Source organism: Cyanistes caeruleus, chromosome 9 (assembly GCF_971803275.1).
Source record: "Cyanistes caeruleus chromosome 9, bCyaCae1.hap1.1, whole genome shotgun sequence".
In the NCBI taxonomy this organism is placed as follows: Eukaryota; Metazoa; Chordata; class Aves; order Passeriformes; family Paridae; genus Cyanistes; species Cyanistes caeruleus.
In genome coordinates this window covers 29877986-29899228 of record NC_141709.1, presented here as the reverse complement: position 1 = coordinate 29899228, position 21243 = coordinate 29877986, and the positions used below count along the sequence as shown (strand labels likewise).

At 40.8% G+C, this 21243-nt stretch overlaps 1 protein-coding gene across 15 annotated transcripts in view; it reads left to right on the top strand.

Annotated features, from left to right (window-relative positions):
- The window catches only part of GLIS1 (GLIS family zinc finger 1), a 187669-nt gene that overhangs the window by 13842 nt on the left and 152584 nt on the right, over positions 1 to 21243 (top strand). The gene's annotated exons all lie outside the window — the stretch shown is intronic.

Sequence of the window (21243 nt, the reverse complement as noted above, 5' to 3'; positions counted from 1 at the left end):
TGGGTCAGTATTTCAATCCTAGTATTACAGAAGTTCTTTTTCCTGTGTACAGGGAAAAGCTTGTAGAACAAATAACAAGTTTTTATTAAATCCATCTGTAAGCTAGGAAGTGGAATAACGTATGGACTATGAGAGAAATCTGCAGTACTGTGAATATAATTTCCACGCTCAGTACCATAATTACCATTATTCTAGAAATTCTGCTGTTTAGTGATTTTAGAACTGTTGAAGATGTTGATGGCAGGGTAATTGGAAAGGGAAAATAGATGTAAACCACTCCATTTTGCACTCCAGATTTCTATCATTATATGTCAACAGGCTCGAACCAGGCGTGCAATCTAGTAATCATTTCACAGTGCCTGAAACGGCTTTTAATAGGCTGGGGTTTGTTTGCTCTTTTTTTTTTCCTCAGCCACCCAACGTTGTTTCCCAGCACATTGCTGTAACTCGGAATACAGGGTTCCAAAGCAAGGGCAGCGCTCACTGGCTGTGGTACAGCATAATCTTGCCCCACAAATGTGCAAACAATAGCAAAAGTATGTGTTTGGGAATATGGCACAGCTGTTATCTTCTGCCGGGAGCAGGGAGCGTTACAGTGACATAGAACGACCAGTTAAAACCACTCCGGCCGTTTTATTGCCTGTAAATGGGGCGTGTAAAGAAAAGCAAGGGCCGGTCCCTCCATTCAGATAACCATCGGTGCACACTAGCGCGGCGCTACCTTTCTGAACAGGCTTTGAAGAATAGAGGCAAAGAGTTCCCCTTTTTCCTTCCCCTCCTATTACATTTCTGGCACCCTGTATGTGAAATCTCGGTTGGAACCTGAACTTTCTGTTCTGAGAATCTGTGCTTCACTGGTTACCTGGAACAAGGACTTTTTTTTTATTTTTTTATTACAGTCATTAGCTTGACTATATGAAATGATTGTTAATGATTATCTGTAGACAGAGGACTGCTTGTAAAACAGATGAGACATTGCCAGAGCTGTAATAGGAAATCGATCCAAATTCTGTATTTTAGGTTATTTTAAGATTTTGAGCATTACAAGGTTGATCTCCGTCAACTCAAAGTGCTTAAGATCTTTTTATTTAAAACAACTGTTTTGCTTTAAGTCTGATAATTATGTTTGACTTCTTCATTTATGTTTGAATGTATATGTGCTTATCTTACTGAATGGATTGGTGAGGAGCACTGTGATTGAATTTATGGCACCAATTTTATTCTAAGGGTTAAATGAATGCAAAACATCCTAAGCTACACTTAATTCTGGCATTTACGTGTGTGATAAGAGAGTTTTGTGAGAGCTATAGAGTTGTTAGTTGTTTTACAATGAGGAGAAAGCAAATTCATTCTTACATGTTGTTTGCATATTAACCAGAGGGAAAAATGACACTAAGGCGACATCATCAAATACAGTAAAAACTAACTTTTTAATACAGATGTCCATTGTTATTTTATGTGCTTAGGGGGTTGGTGGTTTGGTTTATTTTGGAACTTGCTGAGCTATATGAAGTGTGTCTCCAGGGGCCTGGTATTTTAATACCTTGTAGAAGGTTGTATAACAGTAGATGATGTATTTTGCCTGCCTTCCAGTGCTCTAAATAAATTACATGTGCTGGCTGGGGAGAACGTATGTGAGGTGTAAATCAAAGACTAATATAAGAGGAAAAAATACCAATTAGTGATGTCTTGCAACAGATTAGAGTTTCTTTACTCATTTATCTATAATCAAGAGATATAAGAGCAGTAATATATATAAAAATGTTAACATGAAGCTCTTCTCTGGAAGGGGTAGAGGGTGTAGGATTATTTAAAATAAGTGCTGTGATTCACTGCTTTTTCACAATTTGCTATGCTTAAGTCACTTAAATACTGAAGTCAACAATCCCCTAGGCGAAGAAAGATAATATAATTTTAAGTGTATTGTTAAAATTGAAATTTGATAGCTTCCACTCTCTAATCCTGTCTAAGTCTTGGTTGTATTAAAAGGAAAATAGATACATGTGTCAGTTTTGGAGCATAATCTTTCTTTTGAGTTTAAAGGATGATAAATGTGCTTCAGACAAGCAACACAGCAGTTTATTGGTATGAATGTTTTGCTAAATACTACATGCTTAACGCAATCCCCATTCCTTTATAATAAGTTTAAATATTAATTCTTTGGAATGCTAGATGCCTAAAGCTAGATAGAAATGCTGTGCAGTTTCAGATATCTAGGAGTGGGCTTGTGAAACAGGATATTTAACTGGGAGAGATGAGTAGCACATTTCAGAGTTATTAGGGCAGAACAACAATGCAAGAGGATGACTTAAAAGTTACAAAATTGTTTTCTGTGCATGAGGCTTAAATACCTTAGAGTTATTTATTTGAACCACAAGAGTAGATTTCCTATCTATGTAGGTTCTAGATTGCATTTTTTATTATTATTTTGCTTAACTTCTTCTTAGCTGCCTGCCCCTCTGTAAAGCAGCTGGCTTTGATTTAACCTGAATCTTTCACCGAGAGGCAGTGATCAGTCATGATGACTGCGAGTTGTACTCTTTGATGGAAGTACTGACTTCTGTAGTGACTGAAAAGAGAAGACTAAATAGGACAGGAACGATGTTCAAGGAAAGCAGCAGTTTGTATTCAGGACTCACTTCACTCTTAAGTCAGCACTTACTGTTCCTTCTCTAAGTCCTGCCTACCTCCCAAGCCCCATCTATGCTGGACAGAGAGAAGAGAGAGTTAAAGTGAGAGCAGATAAGAGGAAATTTCTATTTTATTACCCAGTATTTTCTGGGAAAATCCCAGAAAGGGCTTAACATAAGGTTTCATAACTCTTGCTTTGCCCTGCTGCTCCTGCTGAAATTGCAGGGAGTTGACTTCAGGAGGAGGCCAGTACTGATTATTTTTGAAAATTCTTTCCAAGCTCCTTTGAGACACAGAAGAGAAGATCCAAGTGTTAAATTCTCTCCTGGAGAAAAAAGTGTGCAAGCACTTGTAGCCCAGGTGTCAAGGTCAGTTAACACAGCACGTTCACCTTCAATTTTTCTTGTGTTCAAGACCATGCATAGATGTAAAGCTGTTGTGATCAGCTGCTGTATGTGAAACAGGCAAAAGTGGTGAAGGATTGTGCCAGCAGCCAACATGGGCAAGTATATGAATGTTTTGGATGAACAGAACAAGGGTGCTAGATTGTACTAGTTTTATCATTTTGGGCCAAAGCTGTGTACTGGTCATGATATTTAAATAGTGAGAGGATAGCAGAGTATGGTGTAGAGAAGGACAAGCCAGTTTTGGAACCAGAAAGAGCGTGATTGTTCGGGCAAACTCTCAGGGCCAGCTTGATCTTCTGTGCTGAAAGTCAGAGTTTTAGTTTAGATTTGGCATTGGGATGATGTGGCTGTGCTCTGAGGTCTGATCTGGTGGTGGTGCAGGACATGACGTTGCAGCTTGTGGCTGTATCAGCCTGGGGTGGCACTTGCTGGAGTGTGGCTGCAGTCCCTCTGCACAGCGTGTGCGTGGACTGGGTTTCTCTCCTGTCTACATGAAGGTCGTGATGTTTGCCCTTGTTGGTGAGTCTCTGTGAGCGTGAGTGGTGAAAAGTGCAAAATCCATCTTCGTTATCTCTGGGAGAGTAAGGTTTTTAATGGAACATTTTAGTTGGGCTTGTTGCTGTTTGCATTGGGATTGTGCTGCCAGTTGCAGAATTGTTGCAAAGGAATAAAATCTCCTGTTTATTTTAGCATTTTGTGTGCTGAGGTAAGGAAGAGGAGGCTACATTAAGGAAGTTGTGTCGGACATAGCCAGGAATAAAGTATCTGTTAGGAGGAAAATTTCTGCCCCATCCATCCCCCAGTTTTCTGTGTTGTTCTTGCCTCCCAGCAGATGGCAAAATCTCTTAGGATGCGTTGCTCTTGAGGCAGAAATCACCTGATGGACTGTGTGTCCCTCGGCTTTTGAGGTGCCAGTGGCTACTGCAAGGTTCCCAAGATCCTCATCACTCTGGCAGAACAGATTTTTCATGCAGCTGACACTGTCTTCAGGACTTGAACAAGAAAAAGCAACACTAAATTCCTTCTTTCTGGATATCTGATTGTTGTAATGTTCAGTTTCCTTGAAGTTATCAGAGCTGGTTTATGTTCAACTGAAACTGAACTGGCCTTATCCCATTGTGCCTAACTCTGGTGCAGATCTGAAGTGATGCCATTTTAAATCCAAGAGTGGATAAAAAGGAGGCAGACTTGAGCTCTGAAGGGCTTAAATGAAATGCATAAGGGCTGAAATGCATAAAAATTTGTCCTCTTAAGTATGGACTCAGTTCACTTGGCAAAAGAAAAAGACATCTCAAGTTTTTAATCTGAACAGTTGGCTTCTTTTTTTTCCTCCTGCCAACTTACCACAAATCGGCTTTTATTCCTTTTGAGTTCTTGAGCTATTCGAGGTTTGCTGACTTGTCACAGTTTTGTGGGGATAAGCTACAGACAATGTGTGGATGGTTCTCCTTTCAGAACAAAGATCCCCACACATTTCAGCATCTCTCTGATTTGGATGGATATGCAGGAAATTTAAGGGGATATTTACCCCTAGAGCCCACTTACTCATTACCTGCCCTTGAATCTTAGTGACCTTTTCTTTCTACTCTCTTGGCCTCCTTACAGTGCCACTGTTCTGTTAGTTTATTTTTAAATATATGTATAAAGGGTTGTAACTTACTTGAATTGTGGGCTAAATGAGTGGAAGCATGGCAACTTGTGTAAATAGCTTTTGGTCTGCTGAATGTATAAATACTCTAAATCTGTCAGGGTGATTTGGCTGGCTTTTATTGGAATCATTATTCATATGAGATCTTTCTCTTATACTGCATCCTGTCAGAAGCTATTAGGCAGAGATTGCTGGCATAAGTACTCAAACCGCTTTGTCAAAATGCACTTTTATACCTGTTGGTTTTACATTTCCATAGATACTTTTACAAGTGGATATGTTCTGCAAGATTAGTCATAGAAAACTAATATAGAGGGACCAAAACCTAGAAGGTGAGAGCAAACCACTGGGATGATTAATCATCAGCAGTGTTTTGAGCTGAAATGTATGATAGAATTGGCTACAAGTGCAGTTTATTTGACAAGTTAGAGTGAAAACACTGGTGTGCTGCAGAGACTTGCAGCCTTAGCCATACCCAGGTTGAGTTTCTCAAAATGAGACTAACCTGCTTGGGGAACTTTGCTGCTAAGGGCTAGTGTTAATGCCAACAATAGATTTTTTATTAGCTGCTGGGGAAGTTGCTGGAAGACTTGAAAATTAAGAGCAGTAAACATCAGAGGTGATAAAGAAGTTTTATGCATGGGGTAGATGTTTCAGCAGCAAGCAGTCACTCTGAAGAGACAGGGAGGTAGTTTTGGATCCTAGATAATAAGAGACTTGAGAGAAAACTTGGTGAAAAATAGCCTCATAGCCAGCTAGCATTTAGATAAAAATGAATTCTGACACTAACTACCACTAGAGAAAACAATCTGGGAGATTGGATACAGGTTCCAGTGTGAAGGCTGCTGACTGCAGTATTTGCTAGTTTGATGAGCAGCACTGATTCAGAATATGTTATATTTGGGAATGAGCTTCTAAACAGAATGATTTGTAGATCAGAGTTACAGTTTGTGTTTAAGGTGCCCACATATCTGTCAGAGGCACTGATCTTGTTCTGCTGGTCCAGAAGGAAATCTCCTGTTGCATCCTTTCTGAGCGTGGCTGTAGGTTTTCTCCAGTGGTAACTAAATTTTTTGTGAAATGAATCTGATCTTCAGCACCTTCTGCGTCTTCTAGATTGGTTTATACTTCCACAGGGATTATGTGGGCTTGACACTAGGAAAGATACTTTCTAGGACTGTACTAATTTTCTGACATATGGTGCCCAAGGATGGCATGAGTTGTTTATCACTGGAGTTTCTAAAGACAGGCTGGATGGAAATCCTGCTGTAGAATGTAATTCTTTGGGCCCAGCTGTCTTTCCTGTGGCATTTTTAATTCCCACGCTCAACCGCTTAGGCACTGAAGAGTTAGAAGTTAGTCTCTCAAGCTATAATAGTCCAGGCTTCTATCCTCTTTGACTTACTGAACAAAGTTCAAATCCCTCCTTGTCTAACATTGGTGTTTCTGGCCACTCATTTGTTTGTCAAGAAAACACTGAGAAGGCATACAATAAAAACCAGACTGAGTGAAGGGCTCGAAGAGCACCGGTTGGGAGAGCCAGTGGTGGGACAACTGGGCATGGAAAATGATTGATTTTATGTGCAAAGCAGTTGTGAAATGTTCTGTGGCATTCTGGGGACATGCCATTGCTAACAAATGATTGCCTGTTGGGGATAGAAAATGCCAGCCATTGTTCTGAAGAAGGAAATAGCCTTATTGATACTGAATTAGGTTCACATTGAATTATTATTCATTTTCAGTGCATCCTGTTTTCCAAATATAAAAAATAACTGAAGGCCTGCAGCACTGTTTGCCTTCAGTTTGTGGTTGTATCTACATCCTTATAGTCCAGGTGGAGTTTGGACAGTTAATTTTCGGGATTGGATTGTTGCAGAAATTTGCATTAAAAGAGCAGCTGAAGGAAGCCATTCTTTTTAAGAGTTCATCAAACTAGTTCTTGTTTTACAGCAAGCCTGAGAGTGAGGCTGGCAGAGGTAAATGTGTTGGTAGATAAGACTTAACTTCTGGGATTTATTTTGAATTGTCACATTCAATGTTGATGGCAGAAGAATAGTGGTATAGATAATATTGTTGCCTTTTGAAAGGAATAGAAACTGACTTATCTGTAGAAATTGAGATGCACACCAGATATAAATATTCCGTACAGTGACAGTGTTTTGTATACTGAAAGTGTGAGTTTTGTTCCCAGTGTTACTGAATAGTTTCTGCTGAAATCCTAACAGAATATGAAAAGCCACTACCAGTAAAGTTCCTTCAATTTAAAGGAATATTTTTATTTAATAAGAATCAGGAAGTGACTGGCATTTGATACGGATTTTTTGAGCAGTCATCAAGAACTGGACAGCAGGTATTTTCTTGTGTCATATATGTGAGCCAGTACCTTGGCATAGAGGATATAAACTGTTTTTATAGGTGGGAGGCTGTATGTTCTGGAAAGCAGTGACACTGAAAAGGATTGGCATGTCACATCCAACTGGTATGAGAAAATAATACTTCTAATAGGGCATGAGGTGATATGATACATTATTAAAAGGCTTTGGGAAGAGATATAATTCTTCTGTAAATTATCACTCTGGTTGCAGGAAGATAGACTAATGCTCAGACTTTCTTAAATGGCTTTGAAAAATCAAAGGATTTGGAGAAGAACTAGAAGATGTTGACCCATATGTGGTACCCATGGACTAATGGAAGATTACAGGGAATCTGGTCTGTTGTAGAGATGCAGTGAAGGAGAAAATAAGTGATACTTGAGGGTTGTTCTGAGTGCAGAGTGGTATCTCATGGCTGGAAATAGAGAAGGATAAAACAAGAAGGAAGACAGGTTTTTGACTGAAAGGGTAATTAAACCTGGCACAGTTTAGTAAAGAATAAACCTTCTGGTATTCAGAGAGACTGAATATTCCTATGGAAGAAATTACTAATTTCAACCACAGACAGTTGCATTCAGTGGCAGAATCACTAAAATGGACAAGCTGGACCATGCCAAGGGCTTCTACATGTAATCTGTAAAAGACTGGATTCCAGGCCATCTCCTTCCAGACCTGGTGCTGCAGTTCCTTCATGTGCCCTCTGCATTGCAGTCCATGGGCCTGGTATCCAGATGAGGCCAAATTTATGCTCTCATTCTGGGTTTTGTGACAAAGACAGGGGACGGACAGGGAAGGAGAAGCATTGCCACCATCACAGTCACACAGTTTGGACAGTAGTTATGGCAAGATAATCACTAGCAACTAACATTTCCTCCAAACCCAGCCTTTCTTTCCTCTTGTTTTGTCCCTCCCTTCAGTAAACAGCACCACTCCTCCTGGACTAGACAAGTCTGTTCAGAGGTGTGTGATGGAACCTGTTGTCTCCCAGGGCCTGGGCTGAGATCAGCTAAAACTAAGTGCTGGGTTTAAAACCTGGACATGTGGGGAAGGGATAACGGTTGTGATAGTCTCTTGCCAGGCACTGATGATTTTCAACATTAATGCCTTCCCTTTCTTTGTTTTCTGAAATGAAAACGAAGGCTCAGCCTCCTTCCTAGCCCAGCAATAGTGACATACTAACACAGTTATTAAAGCAAACATTTTGGCCCTCTCTGGTCATGATGTTTTCTTTCTGTGGGGAGACTGAAATACTAACTCACAAATAATGTCTTTAGAAGTCATATTAGTCACACATTTTTAAGACATTCCAAAATCATACCAACCTCCTTCTGAGCTTGTCTGTTGCTACCAATGATTCAAAGTTTTGAAAACTCTCCTTTAGTTTTGATTTACATTTTGGTCTTGGGCACTTGTTATTTCTGGCAAATGCCAGCTCAGTTTCATTAAAGAAAAATCTGTTTTACAGCCACACGGCTCAGATCTGCTGCGCTTCTAATAATTGATGGCTGGTTTCCTTATTTCCTGCATTGTAGAAAAATAAGGACCTTGTTAGATCCAAACAAGCCTGCATAAAGTCACAGTGTGAAACATCAGGTTGGGGGTGAGCAGAGCAGCTGTGGGCAGGTTTTACAACTTTGGGCTACAGTTGATTGAGGCAGCCAAGGGAAACTGAGGGATACCCATGTGACTAAAATTCAGCTGAGTTCTTTGGTTCCCTGGCCTGAGATTTATATTTGTGACACCTTCCCCTCTGTCAGTCCCTGGGCCAGACACAAGTCTGTCTGTCTGTGTACCTGCAGCTCCTCACACCCTGTGGAGTGGCAGCTGTGCCTGTTCCTTGCTTTGCCACTGCGGGACGTTGTCTATTCCCAGTGTTGGCTGTCTTGCTCCTACAGCCCACGACAGTGCGAGTGTGTGCCCTGGGAGAAAGCAGCTGCCATGTGGTGGAGATGAAAAATCAAGAGCAAACACTCTGAATTTCTGCAAGTGGGCAAATTAATTTCAATCTGAACTGTCATCACAAGGGCCCTTTTTTTCCTTCCCCTTTCCTTTGGGTGGTATCTTTGATTTATATTTCTGAATGAGGCAAGTGATCACCCTTTGGTGCTAAATTCAGTTTCTTTATAGATTTTCAGTTACAGAACCCTGTCAGTTTTTTGGTTAATGTGGTAACTTTTTTGGGTTTGCCTTGGCTTTTTGTTTTATGCTGTTTTAAGAACCAGTGAAATTCAATGGCGCCTGTGTTAATTGAAAACAATCATATTAGTTTTAAGGAGCAACTAATGTCTCTCAGGTATTCTTCTGCAATGCAATATCTGTCAGATGCTTCCTTGCCACTCTATAAGCTGTAAGTAGAGACAGGATCCTGCTTCAGAGTTTCATGGAGTTAAATGGCTCCTAGGAAGCCAAGCAGTTACACCTGAACATTGTCATAAAAGGTGGTGTTTCGTTTTTTACTTTCATGCATTTATCATGTCTAGCCTGTTTCCTTTGAGAACTGGATGGTTACTTTCAGGAAAGAGAAATGTGTGATGACTCCTAGACATTTCTTTGAAGAACTTGCCCCTCAAAGGAGGAGAAGAAGAATTTGTAGGGATTGTAGAACTACTGGAAAATCAAGCCTTACAGTTTGCTTTACTAAAGGCATGATGCTGAGGGGTATTCAAGCACCTAACTCCACTGACATCTGTGGAAATTCAGTGCCTAAACAGTTCTCTGGATCTGGTGCTTGGTCTTCTGGCATTGAATATTACACAGTTCTTGCTTTCTGTGAGTGTCCTTTTAAGGCATCTTCTGTGAGTGGTGCAGTAATTTTAATTTTGAATTCTTCCCGTCGTGAGTTCCAACACATGATGCAGACAGCCGCCTAGAGAGCTGTGCCATGTGATAATCTATTGTTCCATCAAGGGGTTGAGGCCTACTAGACAGGCAGTGGGGTGGGAGAGTGAGTCAGAGAAAATACACTATACGTTTATTAATTGTTGCTGAGGGAGGATGGGGCTAACCTTCAGGCACTGCAACTTCGCTGAGTGGGGAATTAGTGACATACTCATTTGTTTGAGTGAAAATCCAGGGAAAAGTGGGAGATTTTTATTGGCATTTCCTCCACTCAGCACTGATCTTATCATGCTGGTTTAGTAGCAGAGCTCTTTTGGCTTCTTGCCAGGTGATACCATTGGAGTCTGTCTGAGATGCACAAGATAAAAGATCTCAGAGAATTACAAGTATTATGACTTTCCTATCAGACTGTTCCAATGTGTAGATGGTTAGAGTCTTCTGACCCAGAAAACTACCTTTCTTTTAAAAATCCTGTTACTGAAGGAAAAGGAAACACAAGAGAGCTGGGAAGTGGGACTTGATGTTTATAAGTCCCTGAGAGCAGCCGTAATTAGACTAGGTTTTTGGAAGAGACTTGTTCCTTTGCCAGCAAAGGGCCTTGGTGTTCAGCCAGGTTAGATGTAGCCTGAGAGTAAGCACTTGGGAACTGCCTACCATACACTGGTTCTGTGTCTGGCACTGAGAACACGAAGCGTCCTCTCACTTAAAATACTTTGTGTACTCCCAGAGTGCCCTGTGAAACACTGCCGAGGGCTGAGTCACTGCCCAGCCATTTGGGCTGGTTCTCTAAAGTCTGACTTGTGAAGGGCTGCACCAGGGTACTGTGATGGTGATGCCTCCTCTGGGTGCTGTCTCACTCTGGTACTGTGCAATTGGCAGGTTCAGTATGGGCCCACAGTTCTGGTAGTACGGCCAGCTGAGTGATGTGAGAGCCATGAAGTTCCTCTTCCTTGCATGCACAGATTCACAACTGCTTTGGACATGAGTATAGGCCCATCTGCAGAAAGAGGTAAACAGGACTTGCAGGATGTAATTGTGTGGGTGATCAGAGTAGTCATTAAGGAAAAAGACCTAGATATTCTTTATCTTTATTTTCTTTGTAAAGCTTCAAAACTGAACTCTTGAGTTATGAACTTGTTTCTCATATTTCACAGTGCATGAGAGGAAAACATTTGACTTCCTATCCCAAGGCCTCTAGACCTGTTGTCAGTCCAATTTCCCTGGTTTTAGACAGGGGAAATTTAGTCCTTATTCCAGATCCTACAGAAGTCAGTGAACCTCAGGAAAAGATGATTGTTTCTGGCAGAGCTAAATTTGTGTGATTCACCTAGGACACAATGGGAGCTGCACAGAAAGGTGCTGGGGTGTGGATAAGGGAACCCAGTGAAGTCTGTGGCCCTTGTTTGTGCTGCTGTAGAACAGAAGGCTGGGCAGGGAGGGTGTCCAGTGCAAAGCCCAGTGGGTGCTAGGAGCAAGAGAGAGGGAAGGAACATGTGGAGGGTCAAATCCAGTTGGTTGCTACTGCAGGCAGTTGGTGCTCTGCAGTGCAGGGAGCATCTGTTCCATGCCACCCACAAAGCCTGTAACAAACTGAGATCAGTAGTGGAAAACACCAAAAGCCACAAACTGCTGTGTGCCTTAAAGAGCAGGAAAGATTGAAAGCACTGACTGTGGCCTGCAATCCTGCAAAGGCTGGGAATATCCTTAAATAAAGATTCCCAGATGACCCAAGCATCAAACTGGATCATTGCTGTAAGTACCAAAACTTTGTACTTTGAGGTACTTTGTACCTCATGTTATTTGTGTGCTTGGACAGTTGGAGAACTGGTGCCAAACTGCTGCCCACCAACACTGGAGTGAAGGGGCTGTGGAGAGGTCCCAGGAATCCTTTAGACTTGCTGGTGCTTACAGCAGCCACATTTCCATGCAGTGCACAGGAGAAGGTGCTGCTTTTTTTCTTTTCTCTCCCCCCACTTTTCCTTTCTTCCCCTCTCTATTAATAACTGAAGCCAATGGCTGCTCTGAGTTACAAGGGGGTTTTATTGCACAGTTGCATGGTGGAGGGGCCTGGTTTTCATTGTGCAGTGCGGGATATCAGTTTTAACCCAGAGGCAGTGATGTTATTTAACAGGTGCCTTAAAGGCATAGTGCTTATTTAATCACCGTCTCCAGATCAACATTATGTAAATTGAAATTGCTTTGGTACGCAATTAATTGTGAATGCTTTAGACATTTTTAAAGGCATAAGACAATACCTGAAGTTCCATTTTAAGAATATCCAGGTCAAAGGACACACATGTTTTTATTTTCTTATTTGAGGTATAATGTGTTCAAGGCAGATTTATGGCACAACCTTTGTTTATTGACTTGTACTTTTCCACATGAAACTAATGGAACATGACAGATGATATTTATGAGGCATGTGTTCTTGATTAAATCATGTTAGACATTAAAACCTGATAAAAGAACGTATTTTAAAGGGTAGATTAATAGAAAAGGAGGCAGCATTGATTGGGGAGTTTACACGGAACAAGACATATTGGTCTTAGACTGAGTATTTATAGGTGAGATATGTGGTTATAAAACTTTAGAAGCTGAACAGAAAATGATTAATAAGCTTTGGCTCTTTGGAAAGTTTGAGTTTTTTGTTTTCTCCCTTTGTAAGACACTGGCCACCTTGTATTTCTGGTGTTTCAAGTGAATTTATTCAGTTCTGCATAAGAACTTGTGACCCTTTGTGGTCTACTACTTGTAATGTTTGCCCTATGTGTGTTCTGTACTCTTCAGGATTCCCAGTCAGCAGATCTGTGCAAGCAGCCTGTGCCACTGATAAAAACTGCTCTGTAAACATGCTCTAAATTCTGCTTAGATGGGTGCAAATGGGGTGAATCTGCAACAGTCAGATGGAGCTGCTTGTCCCCATCGTGATACCTGGGGCTTTGCACAGAGTTCTGAATAACAGGCTTGTACGGAATCACCCTGAGTAGTATTTTGCATGTCAACATAAGAGTATCCTCTAAGTATTTCCTGTGGAGAGCAATGGGAGGATTTTGGTAAATGTAGCAAGTGGGAACAGATTGAATTTGTTTCCGGGGCTTACAAGACTAAAGAGAAAGCAGATACCTGCATTCTGCTTTTAGTTACACAGGTGCAAATGGTGAATGTTTCCGGATTTCAGCTATGCAGAGGGATCTGAGGACATACTCCGGCTTGGTGCAGCATTTTCATTACTGAGTTTTAGTCTTCTGTGGCTGTATTTGTGCTAACCTGGATCCTCAAAGCTTCATTTTGTCTGGAACAAAAAAACTGCTGCAAGAGAACATATCTTTGAGTTCTTAAAGCTCCAATCAGCTTAGATTTGCAGAAGTAATGTTCACTGCAAATACAAGAAAAATTTAAGTTCTCTAAGTTTTTAATACAGCAAAGTAATTTCATGCTGTGGTGCAGTATTTACCTCCTGCTTGTAACCTCTTTATCGTAACTGAAAGACTTGTGCCAAATGAATACCTCTTTGCTTCTCATGTGAAATCTTTGCTGGATGTGATACAGTAAAATGTGTTAAAGTGATACAATTCAAGTATTTAAATTAATAAATTGCTTCAATATCTTCCACAGGGAAGGAATGCAAATTATAGGCACATTTATGGTTTGCTTTTGTTTGGACTTGTCAGGGTAGAAACTAAAAATACTTGCAGAATGAGAAAACTGTATAAGAAATACAGTTTTCTGTGAATGGAGATGCTTTTATGAAGTGTTGTGTGACTTAATTTGAGTTAAAACATGACCTTGCATTTCATATCATCAGAGCAAGTTGTGTTTGAAAAGCTTTTAGCTAAAGTACACTTCTGCTTTCCACAAATCCAGTGGTATTTTTGTTTTCTTTTTGTTTTCTTTTTGTTTTCCCCAGCTTGCTCACTAAAACATCCCTACCTACCTCAGATTTTAAAATAAGCATTCTCTCCCATTAGGAAGTGAAAATCTTCATAATGCAGATATTTCCCTATAGAGATTTCAGCCCCCTTTCCCCATCCATATGGTGTAAGCCAAAACAACAGATGTTAGAGAATAAAAAGAAGAGAATAGAAAATAGCCCTGGAAGTAATATTATGTTGTTACATTAGTATTTTGTCTCCTAAAAGATTTAGCAGAATTTAAAAGGCTTCAAAGATGGATTGAATAATAGATCAGAGACTTAAAAAAAAAAGTGTATTGAGGCTGAAAAGAAAGGAAATGCTTTTGTTGAGAATTGATACAGATCAAAGATACAGAATGTACAAATAAAAGAAAGAGAAGGGGAAAGTGTGATTTTGGAAAAAAGAAGCAGCTTAGCTCTCAGTCCTACAAAAAGTAGAAAAATTGATCGCATTTAGAAAGATGGAATCTTCAAGTGGCAAAATGGATACTGAATGTGAAGGGCAGGTAGAAGGGTATTTATTGTGTTTTGTCTTAGGCTGGTAATGATAACACTAAGCTTTGTGAGGGCTTCACAGCTCTGCCTTCTAAGCTGGGTTCGGGTTCTCCTGGAAAAATAGCACTTCTAGTGAAAATGTCTGGGGATGATGGCCATCACTCAAGAGATGACAGAGATTAGGAAGAAATTGCTCCCTGTGAGGGTGGTGAGGCCCTGGCACAGGTTGCCCAGAGAAGCTATGGCTGCTCCATCCCTGGAAGTGTCCAGAGCCAGGTTGGACAGGGCTTGGATCAACCTGGGATATCGAAAGATGTCCCTGCCCCTGGCAGAGAGTAGAACTGGGTGAAATTCAAGGTCCCTTCCAGCCCAAGACCTTGTATGTTTCTATGATTCTTCTCCCACAAGGATCAATGCTTACCACACCATTTTTGGTAGTTCTTTGCCAAGTCTGTTCTTAAACACCACGAAGAACAGAGATTCTGTGATTCTGTGTTCCTTTTGTCATCATGGTCAGCTGTCTTTCACAGCCTTCCCATTGATTTTCAAACCATGTCTTGTTTGCTAAGCTTCACTTCTCTCAGCAGAATCCTTTCACAGTTTCATGTTGTCATGCTAGTGATAGGACTGGATCCAGAAATACACCTCTTGACTTTGACTGTTCTAAGTCTGTGTAAATTGAAAGAAAGCTGAATTCCTTCAGCTCCAACAGGTAATTGCTTCACTAGGAAAATTAGTTGTACTATTAATGATTCTTATGTATCATAAAGGAATTGTCTTGGAGTCAAAGTGTTGGTACCAGGCTGCCAAGGAGAAAACCCTGAAATGGAAACTTCCCTCTCAACATGCTTCATACTGAACAGGTTCTTGCTGAGTTCTCACAGCTTGTCTCCTTCCTCTGTTCTCTCCAGCCATGCTTTGCCAGTGGTTGTTCCTTTTTCACTTGTTGCTTTTTCTTTGCCTGTGTTTTTGCTTACTGCTGGTTTGTGTTTCTGCATCTCCTTGCTGTGGAGGATGCAGACTGGTGGTGCTGGGGCATTGCTGAAGGATGCAGTGGCCAGGCAAGGAGCCCTTTAGGAGATGCCTGTAATGGCCAAATCATGTATTAGGATCTCCCTGCCCAGTGCTTGAGAGGCAAGGATGACACAGTGCCTGTAGTGTTGCTTTGTAAATACAACTCTGGTGCTGCTGGGAGGCAGCAGATTCCCATTTCCCACCATCAGAGCTCACTGGCAGAATGTCATATCCAAAGATTGTAAGAAGTTTGTGTTTAATCTGAATTTCTAATATAAATGGAAAGAAAAACACGTATCAGCTAATACTGATTAATTATATCCCTGTGCTGGTGGCCAAGAATGGGGGTGTCATGCCATATAGATTATATACAACATGTTCTTTTTATGAATCAGCCAGGGAAGGCATCCAAGCTCTTTCAGTAGGTAGGTAAAGGGTTTGGCTAGTTTTCAGGGTTTGAAGCCATCTGGAAAAATTTAACCAAAATTATCTGCTTCAGAGTCCCAAGATAAATCATTTTCCCACTTACACAATTGTTCCTCATTAAGCTAGTGGGGTTAGGGCTGATTAAACCGTGATATTATAACTCAGGCTTTTACAGAGCATTTTGTAGATAGAGTTTTCGTGGTGACAGTGATACCACTCTCAGCCCCAGCAGAGAACAAGAGAAATAATAGTTTCATGGAATGGAATAAATACTCCATGAAATAGAAACAATTCTGTTTAGCTCTATGGTTTAAGTCATTGTCCTTTGTTTTATCTAAACAGTTCAGTGTGTACTGCAGTACTTATGCTTATATACTTACGTATTAATAAAAGGTAAATACATATTATTTATAGTGTGAATAACCTTTTTTTGTGAATCAGAGATACAGATGTGCAACATGTGACTGCAACCATACCAACTTTGAAAAGCAGCAGCAAATAATTTTCTCTTAAAGAACAGCTTCATTATATTTTTCATGTCTTCTCTGCATTCCTAAGCAAACACTTGTAACTGAGAAGCAGAGGGAAGGAAGACAAAAAATGAATACTGTTCTTTTTAAATGAAAATAAGTTGGTGAACCTGATGCTGTGTAAATGGAGATGTAATTTAGTGATGTGAGATGTCCTTACATTTAATAATTTCCATTGCTTGTCTGCATCTTAGAAAATACTATGGAAATCAGCTATTTGAGTTTTTGAAAAATCAGTCTCATACTCCAGTACATTGTCCTTGTGCACTTGAGTAATGTTGTTGACTTAGAGGTCTACTTATATATGAGTGTGTTTTTAGCTTGGACTTACAGACCTGCCTGTGATGTGCTTGAGATACATTTGATTAGGATTTGAGGTTGGATAAGGGTTAAATCATTTACCGAGTATATAAGACCTTCTGTCAGTTGACAGCATCACTGCCTCTCTCGGCTGCGGATCAGGGACACCCGTGGGAATGTCTCACAGGCAGTTTTTACCAAATGGAATCCTTTATTCAGCATTTGCATTTTGCCAACAAAGGTGACAGTTTTTGCCTCCTAGTCCAGTAAGGTTTGATATGGGTGTGTGGTGCATAACCCAGCTGAATGACATCTGTCTCTGGTTGCAGTGCTGAAGTCTGGTGATGTGGCTGTGGGTCAGATCTGAGTTTGGGGCTCTGCCTTGGCTCGTTATTAGAACTTCCAATAAGCCAGAAATGCCCTCGGTGCCTTGGGCTTGCAGCTTGCAGAGTCAAGCTGGTGTACATGCTTTTCTGAAGTGCCTCTTGACTGGGGGGAGAATATGTGGTCCAAGAGTACTGCATATAAGTAATTATTGTAACTCAGAGGTTGTTAGAGCTTCGCTTTCTGGAAGAGCGGTCAGAAGTAGAATTTCACTTACTGTGGAACTGGTGAAGCTCTTGAATACAGCAGCCTGTACATGCAACTAAAACTATGTGCAGGGAGAAGAAAGAAAAACTTCTGGTGCCCAGTTGTGTTCATACCAACTGCTACCCATCCTTCCTTTTTTTCTTTTTAAACTTTGTTATTCTTCTCCTTTGGAATGAAGTTTTTGAATGCTAAGAATTACTCAAAGCTCATAAAGTACAGGGCTTGGAGCTACAATAACTAGCATTTCCAGGGCACACATCATTATTACTGAAGATGGTAGTGGTGCGTGTGGGTGTCGGGGCACGTGTGTCATTGTGAAATACCAGGGAGTCTTACCAGACAGAGGAGGTCTGCAGCAAAGCTAAGCTGGTTAACACACAGTCACTTCAGGCATGTACTTTAAACATCTGCCAACACAGGAAAACGTCTTTTTTTTTTTCATTAAGTTGGTGCCTTAGGATCCACTAGGGATCCTAACTACCCCAATGCAGTTTCTCTGAAATGAGAAGGTAGACCCTTTTCTCCTTAGTGCTGTTTATGCTTTCACAAGTGTGTGGTTTTCACATGTTCCAGGAAAGGTAATGTGTTAGGTTAAAAAAAGAAACTGAGCCAAACTCCTTTTATTCTCATCCCATTTTGACCCAAGATAATGATCTTTTTACAGTATGGAAGAGTTAATGCTTCCTTACAACTGATTTCCCATGTTTTTGGAAGAGCAGTGATACATTGAGCAGTTTCTGTGACTCTTCATGATGCAGGTTCTGTAACATCAGGGTTACGTTATGCAGGAGATCTGCAGGCCAGGTGGCTCAAGGGGGCCATTTCTCATTGCAGCACATGTCCCTGATGGGGACAGTAAATAAGATCAGGTGCCTCCTGCCCAGGACAGGGGCAGGAAGGACAGGCTGAAGTGACTGGTAGAAGAGCTCTCAAGGATGATGTGGTGAAAGCAGAACCTCCAGCCTGCACATGCTTTGGATTCAACATGGGATTACAGTTTCTGAGCTAATTCTCACAGCTCTTAAAAACCAGAAAAGAATGCTCTATGGAACTGTTTCTCATCTTCTTTTGGCCCACCAGATACTTAGAAGCTTTTCCCATCTTACCTTCTTAAGTCCCTATTTGATTTCATCTCAAGGTGCAGATTCTTTCTCTTGCCTGAGGTCCCTGTGCAAATCCTCTTGTGATGGTTGCATATTTTGAGGTTTCCCTTTTGTTTTCTGTACATTATTCTTTCATGTAAATGCAGTCTTGCAGATGCTTATAAATTACTTTGTGGACTTGAGAAGCTATTTCTCCCATAGATCCTTCTGATAACTGAATGTAGCTCCCATCCATTATATGCATAAAAACATTTAGAAGAGGGCTCTATCTGTAGATACAGCACCTAGCACTGAAGGACTGATCCTGCCTAGATCCTCTACAGCTTCTCCAGAAGTAGATTAAGTGGAGTTCCAGACTGTGTTAAAGTTGCAGGTTTGGGGTTGTTTCTTTCATTCCACATAGATTATTCAGGGTCTGATTTAGAAATCAGATGATGATACTGTAAGACTTTTGTCTAAATGCTTATTGAACCCTCCATTCTAACAGAATCCTTTTTTTGTCTGCTGCTTCTGTACTTCTTTGTTAAAGTGAGCTGGGAAGTTCCTTGCATTTGGAAAGGAATATATAAAAACAAACTAATATCAAGGTGCGGTTGCAAAATGTTGCAAGCGCTTCAAATGTTGGGTGCCTGCTTATTTTGGAGTGTTTGCTGGGCTAAATGTAACGTGGATTTGTCTGTGATGTGTAGTGGACTTATCAAAGCCAAATTACTCATTAAAATAATGCTGAATTGGAAATATAAAGTAGTAAACCAGTGGATAAATAAAAGGTTAGCAGAAAGGTAACTTGATATATGAAACCATAAAAGAGATTTCAGAATTAATGAGAGAGACAGTATTTCTCCTGTAGTGACTTTAAGACTTGGTTGAAGTAGTGTAACAGCAACACATTATTTATTTCTTGTGTTGCCTTATTCTTAGGCCCGTGGGACCAGACAGGAAGGAATTAGAGAACCCTATATTACAATTTAATTGCTTGAAGAAAAAATATTATTTTTTATTGTTAACCATTAGCTGCTTCTAGTTTTATTAAAGTCATAATGTCCATGCTGTAGCACCAATGTTTGCAGCATGCAGTGAGGGCTAGGAAAATTGTTCAATTGCTATAAAATCAGCTTAGTGTGGAAAAAAAAAAAGGAGAAAAGGAAAAAGTGGAGAGCTGGAACTAGACCAGTGGCTGTTCAGCTGTTACAGATGTTTAAGAGCTGTGTTTTCTTCCATTGGAGCTGTGAAGAAGTGTCCTGATCTTTTGCTGAAGAAGTGTTCACATATACACCCACAATTTTCATTGAGTTGAGCCACTGGCAGCAGCTTGTGCTCACAATTTGTTGTTTTCTCTTTTTCATGTTTACTTGGGATTTCTGTATAATGCCCTGGGCTTGGTCACTGAAAGTGTTTTTGGTTTTTGGCTTTTATTTTTTTAAACCACAGGTTAAAATTGTGACATTTTTTGACACCCCTGTTTAATGTAGAAGTTTCGTTTTTAGACAGATTTGGAGTTTATCTTCTTTTTTTGTAGAAACAGTGGACAATGTCTTCTGCTTTTCTAACTATTATTCATTTTTCAAAATCAAAATTCTTATGTGCCAGCTACACTGTGATGACTGTCCCCTGCTGTGTTCTTGGCCTGTGAGAAAGGAAAGACAATACAACTGAGTTTGGCTCACCATGGCAAAAATATTTGGAGGAATGATCTCACACCTGCTTCAGGCTAAAAATGCTTCTTCCATGAGCAGCCAGAATGGCTCAGCTGTTGAGCTGTAGTGATCTGACCACATGGACAGATGAGCAAATCTGAGACATGTCTGTAATGCACAGAGCACATTGTAATGGCAGCACAGCAGTTCAGCCTTGCATGGATCCACATGGAAGGGTTCACAGATCTGTACAATAATCCATTGCATTTTTGCACAGACTCAGAACATCTTTTCCTCTGAAGCAGGCCAGCAGATTTTTTTTTTCCTAGAATGTCTCAATCCTTGATCCTTTTCTTCAGTTCCCAAGAGCAGCTTTGTATGATGCAGGGAACTGGGTCCTTTCACAGAGGTCTCCAGCTAGGAAAGGACCACATCTGATTCCTCCTCAAAGTAAGCTCTATCTGAGGTGGGCTTAACAATTCTGATGACTGGCAAGTGAATGACATTCCTACCCACAGGTAACACACTTGGCAGCAGTGCCTGCAGAAGTGTTGTGCCTTCCTGTAAATTCAGAAAATGGTGGTTGTCTTTCTTCCCTTTCCTTGTTAAGTTTATCCCCATTGAGTAGTATTTTTAACATCTGTGGTTAAACCACAGTGTGAAAGGAGCTGGCTGGATCACTGAGGTGATGGAGCTATTGCAGCTCGGTGCTGGGGACTGCTGATGTCACCTACAGCTGGTTTGGATTCTGTTTTAAACCAAGGGCTTCTTCCAATCCAAGAGATTCTTGTGTGTACTGAAATCCAAAGCATTCCCTTGTTATTACAAAGACAGCAACAAGACAGAAGACCCTCTCAAGAGGTTTAAGGGACCTGTGGATCCCCAGGGCAGTTGTGATATGCCTTTGTCTACTGCTCCGGCAGTGGCACAGGGCTGTAGTGTGTACTCCTTCCTAGAGCTGGTGTTTGTGGGCTTTGGCTCATGTTGGCAGCACTTTGTGTATGTGCAGGTCTCCTGAAAGCTTTGGAAATCTGCATTATGGATGTCTGTGTGTGTATACATGGATATATGTGAAACTCTCAGGCATTGCCTTCTGTAAGAGCTGCCTTGGAAGCCTGTGAGCTGACTCTGAATTGTTCAGGAAACATGATCTGCCTGATTTTGTAAAGGACGGCTGAAATTTGAAATGCATTGTGGCCACTGTGACTGACTCTGGACTGTAATTTTTTCTAAGACAGAGTTGGCCTGTTGATACCAGGGCCAGCTCTGCTTTTCTACGTTCTCACAAACATTCAATGGGGAAGGTGCACTACTTCTGATGAATACTTCCATTGTTTG